Raw genomic sequence first — 16,004 nt, forward strand, 5'->3', positions numbered from 1 at the left:
TGCATTCTTATTGCAACTTTTCCTATTTCCAAATGTTTGACAAACATCTCTCCAGTTGAAAACTGATTTGAAACAGCTTCAAAATTAGTTTGGAGTAAAAAAACCACTGAAGATGATGGGATTTATACAAAGTTTAAATATAGATAAGCTATCCTAAAATTCAACTTTAAGGAAATTGAACAAAGTTAGGTCCCACCAAGATTTGAAATCAGATTACTGGATTCAAAGTCCAAAGTGCTCACCATTACACCATGGAACCCATTATTAGAGTGTCTTCCTCTACTCAATATTGCTGATCTTTGAAATACTGAATGTTCTCCTGTTTTAGGTACATTTGGCATTTTTGTGTTTGCTGATGCTTGTATGTTTGGCCGGTTAGCTCAGTTGGTTAGAGCGTGGTGCTAATAACGCCAAGGTCATGTGTTCGATCCCCATACGGGCCATGTGCTTTTTCTTGTTGTCCTACAAGAAATGCCAAGAAGGGATTTTATCCAGCGGCAAAGTGCATGAAGTGTGGGATGAATGCATTGGCTACAGTTAGCAGCCCTTGAAACTTGCTAGAGAACATCATAGACACATACAAAACAGAGAATTTTTAAATCCATGTTAGGAATAAACAAAAATGTCATCCTTTGGCTGATGCAGCATTTCTCTATATGGCATACATAGAAAACTTTTTCTCAAATATAGCAATATGGCAAATCTAAGAAATGCTAAGGCTAATTAATCAATCAGGACATTTATTTGGTGATTGAATCTACTATGGGGGACTAAGTTTTAAGAAGAGAAGAAGAACAGACCTTTACTCTCATTAGTGCACACTGAAGAAGAAAATTCTTAAAACCAGAATATCTTAAAACCATAGCACAAGTGATGGATCACTGCATTCTTATTGCAACTTTTCCTATTTCCAAATGTTTGACAAACATCTCTCCAGTTGAAAACTGATTTGAAACAGCTTCAAAATTAGTTTGGAGTAAAAAAACCACTGAAGATGATGGGATTTATACAAAGTTTAAATATAGATAAGCTATCCTAAAATTCAACTTTAAGGAAATTGAACAAAGTTAGGTCCCACCAAGATTTGAAATCAGATTACTGGATTCAAAGTCCAAAGTGCTCACCATTACACCATGGAACCCATTATTAGAGTGTCTTCCTCTACTCAATATTGCTGATCTTTGAAATACTGAATGTTCTCCTGTTTTAGGTACATTTGGCATTTTTGTGTTTGCTGATGCTTTTATGTTTGGCCGGTTAGCTCAGTTGGTTAGAGCGTGGTGCTAATAATGCCAAGGACATGTGTTCGATCCCCATATGGGCCATGTGCTTTTTCTTGTTGTCCTACAAGAAATGCCAAGAAGGGATTTTATCCAGCGGCAAAGTGCATGAAGTGTGGGATGAATGCATTGGCTACAGTTAGCAGCCCTTGAAACTTGCAAGAGAACATCATAGACACATACAAAACAGAGAATTTTTAAATCCATGTTAGGAATAAACAAAAATGTCATCCTTTGGCTGATGCAGCATTTCTCTATATGGCATACATAGAAAACTTTTTCTCAAATATAGCAATATGGCAAATCTAAGAAATGCTAAGGCTAATTAATCAATCAGGACATTTATTTGGTGATTGAATCTACTATGGGGGACTAAGTTTTAAGACGAGAAGAAGAACAGACCTTTACTCTCATTAGTGCACACTGAAGAAGAAAATTCTTAAAACCAGAATATCTTAAAACCATAGCACAAGTGATGGATCACTGCATTCTTATTGCAACTTTTCCTATTTCCAAATGTTTGACAAACATCTCTCCAGTTGAAAACTGATTTGAAACAGCTTCAAAATTAGTTTGGAGTAAAAAAACCACTGAAGATGATGGGATTTATACAAAGTTTAAATATAGATAAGCTATCCTAAAATTCAACTTTAAGGAAATTGAACAAAGTTAGGTCCCACCAAGATTTGAAATCAGATTACTGGATTCAAAGTCCAAAGTGCTCACCATTACACCATGGAACCCATTATTAGGGAGTCTTCCTCTACTCAATATTGCTGATCTTTGAAATACTGAATGCTCTCCTGTTTTAGGTACATTTGGCGTTTTTGTGTTTGCTGATGCTTTTATGTTTGGCCGGTTTGCTCAGTTGGTTAGAGCGTGGTGCTAATTACGCCAAGGTCATGGGTTTGATCCCCATATGGGCCATGTGCTTTTTCTTCTTGGCAAGAAATGCCAAGAAGGGATTTTATCCAGCGGCAAAGTGCATGAAGTGTGGGATGAATGCATTGGCTACAGTTAGCAGCCCTTGAAACTTGCTAGAGAACATCATAGACACATACAAAACAGAGAATTTTTAAATCCATGTTAGGAATAAACAAAAATGTCATCCTTTGGCTGATGCAGCATTTCTCTGTATGGCATACATAGAAAACTTTTTCTCAAATATAGCAATATGGCAAATCTAAGAAATGCTAAGGCTAATTAATCAATCAGGACATTTATTTGGTGATTGAATCTACTATGGGGGACAAAGTTTTAAGATGAGAAGAAGAACAGACCTTTACTCTCATTAGTGCACACTGAAGAAGAAAATTCTTAAAACCAGAATATCTTAAAACCATAGCACAAGTGATGGATCACTGCATTCTTATTGCAACTTTTCCTATTTCCAAATGTTTGACAAACATCTCTCCAGTTGAAAACTGATTTGAAACAGCTTCAAAATTAGTTTGGAGTAAAAAAACCACTGAAGATGATGGGATTTATACAAAGTTTAAATATAGATAAGCTATCCTAAAATTCAACTTTAAGGAAATTGAACAAAGTTAGGTCCCACCAAGATTTGAAATCCGATTACTGGATTCAAAGTCCAAAGTGCTCACCATTACGCCATGGAACCCATTATTAGAGAGTCTTCCTCTACTCAATATTGCTGATCTTTGAAATACTGAATGTTCTCCTGTTTTAGGTACATTTGGCATTTTTGTGTTTGCTGATGCTTTTATGTTTGGCCGGTTAGCTCAGTTGGTTAGAGCGTGGTGCTAATAATGCCAAGGACATGTGCTTTTTCTTGTTGTCCTACAAGAAATGCCAAGAAGGGATTTTATCCAGCGGCAAAGTGCATGAAGTGTGGGATGAATGCATTGGCTACAGTTAGCAGCCCTTGAAACTTGCAAGAGAACATCATAGACACATACAAAACAGAGAATTTTTAAATCCATGTTAGGAATAAACAAAAATGTCATCCTTTGGCTGATGCAGCATTTCTCTATATGGCATACATAGAAAACTTTTTCTCAAATATAGCAATATGGCAAATCTAAGAAATGCTAAGGCTAATTAATCAATCAGGACATTTATTTGGTGATTGAATCTACTATGGGGGACTAAGTTTTAAGACGAGAAGAAGAACAGACCTTTACTCTCATTAGTGCACACTGAAGAAGAAAATTCTTAAAACCAGAATATCTTAAAACCATAGCACAAGTGATGGATCACTGCATTCTTATTGCAACTTTTCCTATTTCCAAATGTTTGACAAACATCTCTCCAGTTGAAAACTGATTTGAAACAGCTTCAAAATTAGTTTGGAGTAAAAAAACCACTGAAGATGATGGGATTTATACAAAGTTTAAATATAGATAAGCTATCCTAAAATTCAACTTTAAGGAAATTGAACAAAGTTAGGTCCCACCAAGATTTGAAATCAGATTACTGGATTCAAAGTCCAAAGTGCTCACCATTACACCATGGAACCCATTATTAGGGAGTCTTCCTCTACTCAATATTGCTGATCTTTGAAATACTGAATGCTCTCCTGTTTTAGGTACATTTGGCATTTTTGTGTTTGCTGATGCTTTTATGTTTGGCCGGTTTGCTCAGTTGGTTAGAGCGTGGTGCTAATTACGCCAAGGTCATGGGTTTGATCCCCATATGGGCCATGTGCTTTTTCTTCTTGGCAAGAAATGCCAAGAAGGGATTTTATCCAGCGGCAAAGTGCATGAAGTGTGGGATGAATGCATTGGCTACAGTTAGCAGCCCTTGAAACTTGCTAGAGAACATCATAGACACATACAAAACAGAGAATTTTTAAATCCATGTTAGGAATAAACAAAAATGTCATCCTTTGGCTGATGCAGCATTTCTCTATATGGCATACATAGAAAACTTTTTCTCAAATATAGCAATATGGCAAATCTAAGAAATGCTAAGGCTAATTAATCAATCAGGACATTTATTTGGTGATTGAATCTACTATGGGGGACAAAGTTTTAAGATGAGAAGAAGAACAGACCTTTACTCTCATTAGTGCACACTGAAGAAGAAAATTCTTAAAACCAGAATATCTTAAAACCATAGCACAAGTGATGGATCACTGCATTCTTATTGCAACTTTTCCTATTTCCAAATGTTTGACAAACATCTCTCCAGTTGAAAACTGATTTGAAACAGCTTCAAAATTAGTTTGGAGTAAAAAAACCACTGAAGATGATGGGATTTATACAAAGTTTAAATATAGATAAGCTATCCTAAAATTCAACTTTAAGGAAATTGAACAAAGTTAGGTCCCACCAAGATTTGAAATCCGATTACTGGATTCAAAGTCCAAAGTGCTCACCATTACGCCATGGAACCCATTATTAGAGAGTCTTCCTCTACTCAATATTGCTGATCTTTGAAATACTGAATGTTCTCCTGTTTTAGGTACATTTGGCATTTTTGTGTTTGCTGATGCTTTTATGTTTGGCCGGTTTGCTCAGTTGGTTAGAGCGTGGTGCTAATAACGCCAAGGTCATGTGTTCGATCCCCATACGGGCCATGTGTTTTTTCTTGTTGTCCTACAAGAAATGCCAAGAAGGGATTTTATCCAGCGGCAAAGTGCATGAAGTGTGGGATGAATGCATTGGCTACAGTTAGCAGCCCTTGAAACTTGCAAGAGAACATCATAGACACATACAAAACAGAGAATTTTTAAATCCATGTTAGGAATAAACAAAAATGTCATCCTTTGGCTGATGCAGCATTTCTCTATATGGCATACATAGAAAACTTTTTCTCAAATATAGCAATATGGCAAATCTAAGAAATGCTAAGGCTAATTAATCAATCAGGACATTTATTTGGTGATTGAATCTACTATGGGGGACTAAGTTTTAAGACGAGAAGAAGAACAGACCTTTACTCTCATTAGTGCACACTGAAGAAGAAAATTCTTAAAACCAGAATATCTTAAAACCATAGCACAAGTGATGGATCACTGCATTCTTATTGCAACTTTTCCTATTTCCAAATGTTTGACAAACATCTCTCCAGTTGAAAACTGATTTGAAACAGCTTCAAAATTAGTTTGGAGTAAAAAAACCACTGAAGATGATGGGATTTATACAAAGTTTAAATATAGATAAGCTATCCTAAAATTCAACTTTAAGGAAATTGAACAAAGTTAGGTCCCACCAAGATTTGAAATCAGATTACTGGATTCAAAGTCCAAAGTGCTCACCATTACACCATGGAACCCATTATTAGGGAGTCTTCCTCTACTCAATATTGCTGATCTTTGAAATACTGAATGCTCTCCTGTTTTAGGTACATTTGGCATTTTTGTGTTTGCTGATGCTTTTATGTTTGGCCGGTTTGCTCAGTTGGTTAGAGCGTGGTGCTAATTACGCCAAGGTCATGGGTTTGATCCCCATATGGGCCATGTGCTTTTTCTTCTTGGCAAGAAATGCCAAGAAGGGATTTTATCCAGCGGCAAAGTGCATGAAGTGTGGGATGAATGCATTGGCTACAGTTAGCAGCCCTTGAAACTTGCTAGAGAACATCATAGACACATACAAAACAGAGAATTTTTAAATCCATGTTAGGAATAAACAAAAATGTCATCCTTTGGCTGATGCAGCATTTCTCTATATGGCATACATAGAAAACTTTTTCTCAAATATAGCAATATGGCAAATCTAAGAAATGCTAAGGCTAATTAATCAATCAGGACATTTATTTGGTGATTGAATCTACTATGGGGGACAACGTTTTAAGATGAGAAGAAGAACAGACCTTTACTCTCATTAGTGCACACTGAAGAAGAAAATTCTTAAAACCAGAATATCTTAAAACCATAGCACAAGTGATGGATCACTGCATTCTTATTGCAACTTTTCCTATTTCCAAATGTTTGACAAACATCTCTCCAGTTGAAAACTGATTTGAAACAGCTTCAAAATTAGTTTGGAGTAAAAAAACCACTGAAGATGATGGGATTTATACAAAGTTTAAATATAGATAAGCTATCCTAAAATTCAACTTTAAGGAAATTGAACAAAGTTAGGTCCCACCAAGATTTGAAATCCGATTACTGGATTCAAAGTCCAAAGTGCTCACCATTACGCCATGGAACCCATTATTAGAGAGTCTTCCTCTACTCAATATTGCTGATCTTTGAAATACTGAATGTTCTCCTGTTTTAGGTACATTTGGCATTTTTGTGTTTGCTGATGCTTTTATGTTTGGCCGGTTAGCTCAGTTGGTTAGAGCGTGGTGCTAATAATGCCAAGGACATGTGTTCGATCCCCATATGGGCCATGTGCTTTTTCTTGTTGTCCTACAAGAAATGCCAAGAAGGGATTTTATCCAGCGGCAAAGTGCATGAAGTGTGGGATGAATGCATTGGCTACAGTTAGCAGCCCTTGAAACTTGCAAGAGAACATCATAGACACATACAAAACAGAGAATTTTTAAATCCATGTTAGGAATAAACAAAAATGTCATCCTTTGGCTGATGCAGCATTTCTCTATATGGCATACATAGAAAACTTTTTCTCAAATATAGCAATATGGCAAATCTAAGAAATGCTAAGGCTAATTAATCAATCAGGACATTTATTTGGTGATTGAATCTACTATGGGGGACTAAGTTTTAAGACGAGAAGAAGAACAGACCTTTACTCTCATTAGTGCACACTGAAGAAGAAAATTCTTAAAACCAGAATATCTTAAAACCATAGCACAAGTGATGGATCACTGCATTCTTATTGCAACTTTTCCTATTTCCAAATGTTTGACAAACATCTCTCCAGTTGAAAACTGATTTGAAACAGCTTCAAAATTAGTTTGGAGTAAAAAAACCACTGAAGATGATGGGATTTATACAAAGTTTAAATATAGATAAGCTATCCTAAAATTCAACTTTAAGGAAATTGAACAAAGTTAGGTCCCACCAAGATTTGAAATCAGATTACTGGATTCAAAGTCCAAAGTGCTCACCATTACACCATGGAACCCATTATTAGGGAGTCTTCCTCTACTCAATATTGCTGATCTTTGAAATACTGAATGCTCTCCTGTTTTAGGTACATTTGGCATTTTTGTGTTTGCTGATGCTTTTATGTTTGGCCGGTTTGCTCAGTTGGTTAGAGCGTGGTGCTAATTACGCCAAGGTCATGGGTTTGATCCCCATATGGGCCATGTGCTTTTTCTTCTTGGCAAGAAATGCCAAGAAGGGATTTTATCCAGCGGCAAAGTGCATGAAGTGTGGGATGAATGCATTGGCTACAGTTAGCAGCCCTTGAAACTTGCTAGAGAACATCATAGACACATACAAAACAGAGAATTTTTAAATCCATGTTAGGAATAAACAAAAATGTCATCCTTTGGCTGATGCAGCATTTCTCTATATGGCATACATAGAAAACTTTTTCTCAAATATAGCAATATGGCAAATCTAAGAAATGCTAAGGCTAATTAATCAATCAGGACATTTATTTGGTGATTGAATCTACTATGGGGGACAAAGTTTTAAGATGAGAAGAAGAACAGACCTTTACTCTCATTAGTGCACACTGAAGAAGAAAATTCTTAAAACCAGAATATCTTAAAACCATAGCACAAGTGATGGATCACTGCATTCTTATTGCAACTTTTCCTATTTCCAAATGTTTGACAAACATCTCTCCAGTTGAAAACTGATTTGAAACAGCTTCAAAATTAGTTTGGAGTAAAAAAACCACTGAAGATGATGGGATTTATACAAAGTTTAAATATAGATAAGCTATCCTAAAATTCAACTTTAAGGAAATTGAACAAAGTTAGGTCCCACCAAGATTTGAAATCCGATTACTGGATTCAAAGTCCAAAGTGCTCACCATTACGCCATGGAACCCATTATTAGAGAGTCTTCCTCTACTCAATATTGCTGATCTTTGAAATACTGAATGTTCTCCTGTTTTAGGTACATTTGGCATTTTTGTGTTTGCTGATGCTTTTATGTTTGGCCGGTTAGCTCAGTTGGTTAGAGTGTGGTGCTAATAACGCCAAGGTCATGTGTTCGATCCCCATACGGGCCATGTGCTTTTTCTTGTTGTCCTACAAGAAATGCCAAGAAGGGATTTTATCCAGCGGCAAAGTGCATGAAGTGTGGGATGAATGCATTGGCTACAGTTAGCAGCCCTTGAAACTTGCAAGAGAACATCATAGACACATACAAAACAGAGAAATTTTAAATCCATGTTAGGAATAAACAAAAATGTCATCCTTTGGCTGATGCAGCATTTCTCTATATGGCATACATAGAAAACTTTTTCTCAAATATAGCAATATGGCAAATCTAAGAAATGCTGTGGCAAATTAATCAATCAGGACATTTATTTGGTGATTGAATCTACTATGGGGGACTAAGTTTTAAGAAGAGAAGAAGAACAGACCTTTACTCTCATTAGTGCACACTGAAGAAGAAAATTCTTAAAACCAGAATATCTTAAAACCATAGCACAAGTGATGGATCACTGCATTCTTATTGCAACTTTTCCTAATTCCAAATGTTTGACAAACATCTCTCCAGTTGAAAACTGATTTGAAACAGCTTCAAAATTAGTTTGCAGTAAAAAAACCACTGAAGATGATGGGATTTATACAAAGTTTAAATATAGATAAGCTATCCTAAAATTCAACTTTAAGGAAATTGAACAAAGTTAGGTACCACCAAGATTTGAAATCAGATTACAGGATTCAAAGTCCAAAGTGCTCACCATTACACCATGGAACCCATTATTAGAGAGTCTTCCTCTACTCAATATTGAAATACTGAATGTTCTCCTGTTTTAGGTACATTTGGCATTTTTGTGTTTGCTGATGCTTTTATGTTTGGCCGGTTAGCTCAGTTGGTTAGAGCGTGGTGCTAATAACGCCAAGGTCATGTGTTCGATCCCCATACGGGCCATGTGCTTTTTCTTGTTGTCCTACAAGAAATGCCAAGAAGGGATTTTATCCAGCGGCAAAGTGCATGAAGTGTGGGATGAATGCATTGGCTACAGTTAGCAGCCCTTGAAACTTGCTAGAGAACATCATAGACACATACAAAACAGAGAATTTTTAAATCCATGTTAGGAATAAACAAAAATGTCATCCTTTGGCTGATGCAGCATTTCTCTATATGGCATACATAGAAAACTTTTTCTCAAATATAGCAATATGGCAAATCTAAGAAATGCTGTGGCAAATTAATCAATCAGGACATTTATTTGGTGATTGAATCTACTATGGGGGACTAAGTTTTAAGACGAGAAGAAGAACAGACCTTTACTCTCATTAGTGCACACTGAAGAAGAAAATTCTTAAAACCAGAATATCTTAAAACCATAGCACAAGTGATGGATCACTGCATTCTTATTGCAACTTTTCCTATTTCCAAATGTTTGACAAACATCTCTCCAGTTGAAAACTGATTTGAAACAGTTTCAAAATTAGTTTGGAGTAAAGAAACCACTGAAGATGATGGGATTTATACAAAGTTTAAATATAGATAAGCTATCCTAAAATTCAACTTTAAGGAAATTGAACAAAGTTAGGTCTCACCAAGATTTGAAATCAGAATACTGGATTCAAAGTCCAAAGTGCTCACCATTACACCATGGAACCCATTATTAGAGAGTCTTCCTCTACTCAATATTGCTGATCTTTGAAATACTGAATGTTCTCCTGTTTTAGGTACATTTGGCATTTTTGTGTTTGCTGATGCTTTTATGTTTGGCCGGTTAGCTCAGTTGGTTAGAGCGTGGTGCTAATAATGCCAAGGTCATGTGTTCGATCCCCATATGGGCCATGTGCTTTTTCTTGTTGTCCTAAAAGAAATGCCAAGAAGGGATTTTATCCAGCGGCAAAGTGCATGAAGTGTGGGATGAATGCATTGGCTACAGTTAGCAGCCCTTGAAACTTGCAAGAGAACATCATAGACACATACAAAACAGAGAATTTTTAAATCCATGTTAGGAATAAACAAAAATGTCATCCTTTGGCTGATGCAGCATTTCTCTATATGGCATACATAGAAAACCTTTTCTCAAATATAGCAATATGGCAAATCTAAGAAATGCTGTGGCAAATTAATCAATCAGAACATTAATTTGGTGATTGAATCTACTATGGGGGACTAAGTTTTAAGACGAGAAGAAGAACAGACCTTTACTCTCATTAGTGCACACTGAAGAAGAAAATTCTTAAAACCAGAATATCTTAAAACCATAGCACAAGTGATGGATCACTGCTTTCTTATTGCAACTTTTCCTATTTCCAAATGTTTGACAAACATGTCTCCAGTTGAAAACTGATTTGAAACAGCTTCAAAATTAGTTTGGAGTAAAAAAACCACTGAAGATGAAGGGATTTATACAAAGTTTAAATATAGATAAGCTATCCTAAAATTCAACTTTAAGGAAATTGAACAAAGTTAGGTCCCACCAAGATTTGAAATCAGATTACTGGATTCAAAGTCCAAAGTGCTCACCATTACACCATGGAACCCATTGTTAGAGAGTCTTCCTCTACTCAATATTGCTGATCTTTGAAATACTGAATGCTCTCCTGTTTTAGGTACATTTGGCATTTTTGTGTTTGCTGATGCTTTTATGTTTGGCCGGTTTGCTCAGTTGGTTAGAGCGTGGTGCTAATAACACCAAGGTCATCGGTTTGATCCCCATATGGGCCATGTGCTTTTTCTTCTTGGCAAGAAATGCCAAAAAGGGATTTTATCCAGCGGCAAAGTGCATGAAGTGTGGGATGAATGCATTGGCTACAGTTAGCAGCCCTTGAAACTTGCAAGAGAACATCATAGACACATACAAAACAGAGAATTTTTAAATCCATGTTAGGAATAAACAAAAATGTCATCCTTTGGCTGATGCAGCATTTCTCTATATGGCATACATAGAAAACTTTTTCTCAAATATAGCAATATGGCAAATCTAAGAAATGCTAAGGCTAATTAATCAATCAGGACATTTATTTGGTGATTGAATCTACTATGGGGGACAAAGTTTTAAGATGAGAAGAAGAACAGACCTTTACTCTCATTAGTGCACACTGAAGAAGAAAATTCTTAAAACCAGAATATCTTAAAACCATAGCACAAGTGATGGATCACTGCATTCTTATTGCAACTTTTCCTATTTCCAAATGTTTGACAAACATCTCTCCAGTTGAAAACTGATTTGAAACAGCTTCAAAATTAGTTTGGAGTAAAAAAACCACTGAAGATGATGGGATTTATACAAAGTTTAAATATAGATAAGCTATCCTAAAATTCAACTTTAAGGAAATTGAACAAAGTTAGGTTCCACCAAGATTTGAAATCCGATTACTGGATTCAAAGTCCAAAGTGCTCACCATTATGCCATGGAACCCATTATTAGAGAGTCTTCCTCTACTCAATTTTGCTGATCTTTGAAATACTGAATGTTCTCCTGTTTTAGGTACATTTGGCATTTTTGTGTTTGCTGATGCTTTTGTGTTTGGCCGGTTAGCTCAGTTGGTTAGAGTGTGGTGCTAATAACGCCAAGGTCATGTGTTCGATCCCCATACGGGCCATGTGCTTTTTCTTGTTGTCCTACAAGAAATGCCAAGAAGGGATTTTATCCAGCGGCAAAGTGCATGAAGTGTGGGATGAATGCATTGGCTACAGTTAGCAGCCCTTGAAACTTGCAAGAGAACATCATAGACACATACAAAACAGAGAAATTTTAAATCCATGTTAGGAATAAACAAAAATGTCATCCTTTGGCTGATGCAGCATTTCTCTATATGGCATACATAGAAAACTTTTTCTCAAATATAGCAATATGGCAAATCTAAGAAATGCTAAGGCTAATTAATCAATCAGGACATTTATTTGGTGATTGAATCTACTATGGGGGACTAAGTTTTAAGAAGAGAAGAAGAACAGACCTTTACTCTCATTAGTGCACACTGAAGAAGAAAATTCTTAAAACCAGAATATCTTAAAACCATAGCACAAGTGATGGATCACTGCATTCTTATTGCAACTTTTCCTATTTCCAAATGTTTGACAAACATCTCTCCAGTTGAAAACTGATTTGAAACAGCTTAAAAATTAGTTTGGAGTAAAAAAACCATTGAAGATGATGGGATTTATACAAAGTTTAAATATAGATAAGCTATCCTAAAATTCAACTTTAAGGAAATTGAACAAAGTTAGGTCTCACCAAGATTTGAAATCAGAATACTGGATTCAAAGTCCAAAGTGCTCACCATTACACCATGGAACCCATTATTAGAGAGTCTTCCTCTACTCAATATTGCTGATCTTTGAAATACTGAATGTTCTCCTGTTTTAGGTACATTTGGCATTTTTGTGTTTGCTGATGCTTTTATGTTTGGTCGGTTAGCTCAGTTGGTTAGAGCGTGGTGCTAATAATGCCAATGTCATGTGTTCGATCCCCATACGGGCCATGTGCTTTTTCTTGTTGTCCTACAAGAAATGCCAAGAAGGGATTTTATCCAGCGGCAAAGTGCATGAAGTGTGGGATGAATGCATTGGCTACAGTTAGCAGCCCTTGAAACTTGCAAGAGAACATCATAGACACATACAAAACAGAGAATTTTTAAATCCATGTTAGGAATAAACAAAAATGTCATCCTTTGGCTGATGCAGCATTTCTCTATATGGCATACATAGAAAACTTTTTCTCAAATATAGCAATATGGCAAATCTAAGAAATGCTGTGGCAAATTAATCAATCAGGACATTTATTTGGTGATTGAATCTACTATGGGGGACTAAGTTTTAAGACGAGAAGAAGAACAGACCTTTACTCTCATTAGTGCACACTGAAGAAGAAAATTCTTAAAACCAGAATATCTTAAAACCATAGCACAAGTGATGGATCACTGCATTCTTATTGCAACTTTTCCTATTTCCAAATGTTTGACAAACATCTCTCCAGTTGAAAACTGATTTGAAACAGTTTCAAAATTAGTTTGGAGTAAAGAAACCACTGAAGATGATGGGATTTATACAAAGTTTAAATATAGATAAGCTATCCTAAAATTCAACTTTAAGGAAATTGAACAAAGTTAGGTCTCACCAAGATTTGAAATCAGAATACTGGATTCAAAGTCCAAAGTGCTCACCATTACACCATGGAACCCATTATTAGAGAGTCTTCCTCTACTCAATATTGCTGATCTTTGAAATACTGAGTGCTCTCCTGTTTTAGGTACATTTGGCATTTTTGTGTTTGCTGATGCTTTTATGTTTGGCTGGTTTGCTCAGTTGGTTAGAGCGTGGTGCTAATAACGCCAAGGTCATCGGTTTGATCCCCATATGGGCCATGTGCTTTTTCTTCTTGGCAAGAAATGCCAAAAAGGGATTTTATCCAGCGGCAAAGTGCATGAAGTGTGGGATGAATGCATTGGCTACAGTTAGCAGCCCTTGAAACTTGCAAGAGAACATCATAGACACATACAAAACAGAGAAATTTTAAATCCATGTTAGGAATAAACAAAAATGTCATCCTTTGGCTGATGCAGCATTTCTCTATATTTCATACATAGAAAACTTTTTCTCAAATATAGCAATATGGCAAATCTAAGAAATGCTATGGCAAATTAATCAATCAGGACATTTATTTGGTGATTGAATCTACTATGGGGGACTAAGTTTTAAGAAGAGAAGAAGAACAGACCTTTACTCTCATTAGTGCACACTGAAGAAGAAAATTCTTAAAACCAGAATATCTTAAAACCATAGCACAAGTGATGGATCACTGCATTCTTATTGCAACTTTTCCTATTTCCAAATGTTTGACAAACATCTCTCCAGTTGAAAACTGATTTGAAACAGCTTAAAAATTAGTTTGGAGTAAAAAAACCATTGAAGATGATGGGATTTATACAAAGTTTAAATATAGATAAGCTATCCTAAAATTCAACTTTAAGGAAATTGAACAAAGTTAGGTCTCACCAAGATTTGAAATCAGAATACTGGATTCAAAGTCCAAAGTGCTCACCATTACACCATGGAACCCATTATTAGAGAGTCTTCCTCTACTCAATATTGCTGATCTTTGAAATACTGAATGTTCTCCTGTTTTAGGTACATTTGGCATTTTTGTGTTTGCTGATGCTTTTATGTTTGGCCGGTTAGCTCAGTTGGTTAGAGCGTGGTGCTAATAATGCCAAGGTCATGTGTTCGATCCCCATACGGGCCATGTGCTTTTTCTTGTTGTCCTACAAGAAATGCCAAGAAGGGATTTTATCCAGCGGCAAAGTGCATGAAGTGTGGGATGAATGCATTGGCTACAGTTAGCAGCCCTTGAAACTTGCAAGAGAACATCATACACACATACAAAACAGAGAATTTTTAAATCCATGTTAGGAATAAACAAAAATGTCATCCTTTGGCTGATGCAGCATTTCTCTATATGGCATACATAGAAAACTTTTTCTCAAATATAGCAATATGGCAAATCTAAGAAATGCTGTGGCAAATTAACCAATCAGGACATTTATTTGGTGATTGAATCTACTATGGGGGACTAAGTTTTAAGACGAGAAGAAGAACAGACCTTTACTCTCATTAGTGCACACTGAAGAAGAAAATTCTTAAAACCAGAATATCTTAAAACCATAGCACAAGTGATGGATCACTGCATTCTTATTGCAACTTTTCCTATTTCCAAATGTTTGACAAACATCTCTCCAGTTGAAAACTGATTTGAAACAGCTTCAAAATTAGTTTGGAGTAAAAAAACCACTGAAGATGATGGGATTTATACAAAGTTTAAATATAGATAAGCTATCCTAAAATTCAACTTTAAGGAAATTGAACAAAGTTAGGTCCCACCAAGATTTGAAATCAGATTACTGGATTCAAAGTCCAAAGTGCTCACCATTACACCATGGAACCCATTATTAGAGAGTCTTCCTCTACTCAATATTGCTGATCTTTGAAATACTGAATGCTCTCCTGTTTTAGGTACATTTGGCATTTTTGTGTTTGCTGATGCTTTTATGTTTGGCCGGTTTGCTCAGTTGGTTAGAGCGTGGTGCTAATAACGCCAAGGTCATGGGTTTGATCCCCATATGGGCCATGTGCTTTTTCTTCTTGGCAAGAAATGCCAAGAAGGGATTTTATCCAGCGGCAAAGTGCATGAAGTGTGGGATGAATGCATTGGCTACAGTTAGCAGCCCTTGAAACTTGCTAGAGAACATCATAGACACATACAAAACAGAGAATTTTTAAATCCATGTTAGGAATAAACAAAAATGTCATCCTTTGGCTGATGCAGCATTTCTCTATATGGCATACATAGAAAACTTTTTCTCAAATATAGCAATATGGCAAATCTAAGAAATGCTAAGGCTAATTAATCAATCAGGACATTTATTTGGTGATTGAATCTACTATGGGGGACTAAGTTTTAAGAAGAGAAGAAGAACAGACCTTTACTCTCATTAGTGCACACTGAAGAAGAAAATTCTTAAAACCAGAATATCTTAAAACCATAGCACAAGTGATGGATCACTGCATTCTTATTGCAACTTTTCCTATTTCCAAATGTTTGACAAACATCTCTCCAGTTGAAAACTGATTTGAAACAGCTTAAAAATTAGTTTGGAGTAAAAAAACCATTGAAGATGATGGGATTTATACAAAGTTTAAATATAGATAAGCTATCCTAAAATTCAACTTTAAGGAAATTGAACAAAGTTAGG

At 36.0% G+C, this 16,004-nt stretch overlaps 4 non-coding genes across 4 annotated transcripts; all 4 read left to right on the plus strand.

Moving 5' to 3' along the window:
• The first annotated feature begins 369 nt into the window (after window positions 1-369).
• TRNAI-AAU (transfer RNA isoleucine (anticodon AAU)) lies at window positions 370-443 on the plus strand. Its single transcript has one exon. It is a non-coding gene; the product is annotated as a tRNA-Ile (tRNA).
• Window positions 444-8,267: 7,824 nt separating this feature from the next.
• On the plus strand, window positions 8,268-8,341 carry TRNAI-AAU (transfer RNA isoleucine (anticodon AAU)). The gene has a single exon. It is a non-coding gene; the product is annotated as a tRNA-Ile (tRNA).
• Window positions 8,342-9,139: 798 nt separating this feature from the next.
• Window positions 9,140-9,213, plus strand: TRNAI-AAU (transfer RNA isoleucine (anticodon AAU)). Its single transcript has one exon. It is a non-coding gene; the product is annotated as a tRNA-Ile (tRNA).
• A 2,568-nt stretch (window positions 9,214-11,781) lies between these two features.
• On the plus strand, window positions 11,782-11,855 carry TRNAI-AAU (transfer RNA isoleucine (anticodon AAU)). The gene has a single exon. It is a non-coding gene; the product is annotated as a tRNA-Ile (tRNA).
• The last annotated feature ends 4,149 nt before the right edge of the window (window positions 11,856-16,004 follow it).

The sequence above is a fragment of the Taudactylus pleione genome, unplaced genomic scaffold (assembly GCF_031769625.1).
Source record: "Taudactylus pleione unplaced genomic scaffold, aTauple2 ptg000085l, whole genome shotgun sequence".
Lineage (NCBI taxonomy): Eukaryota > Metazoa > Chordata > Amphibia > Anura > Myobatrachidae > Taudactylus > Taudactylus pleione.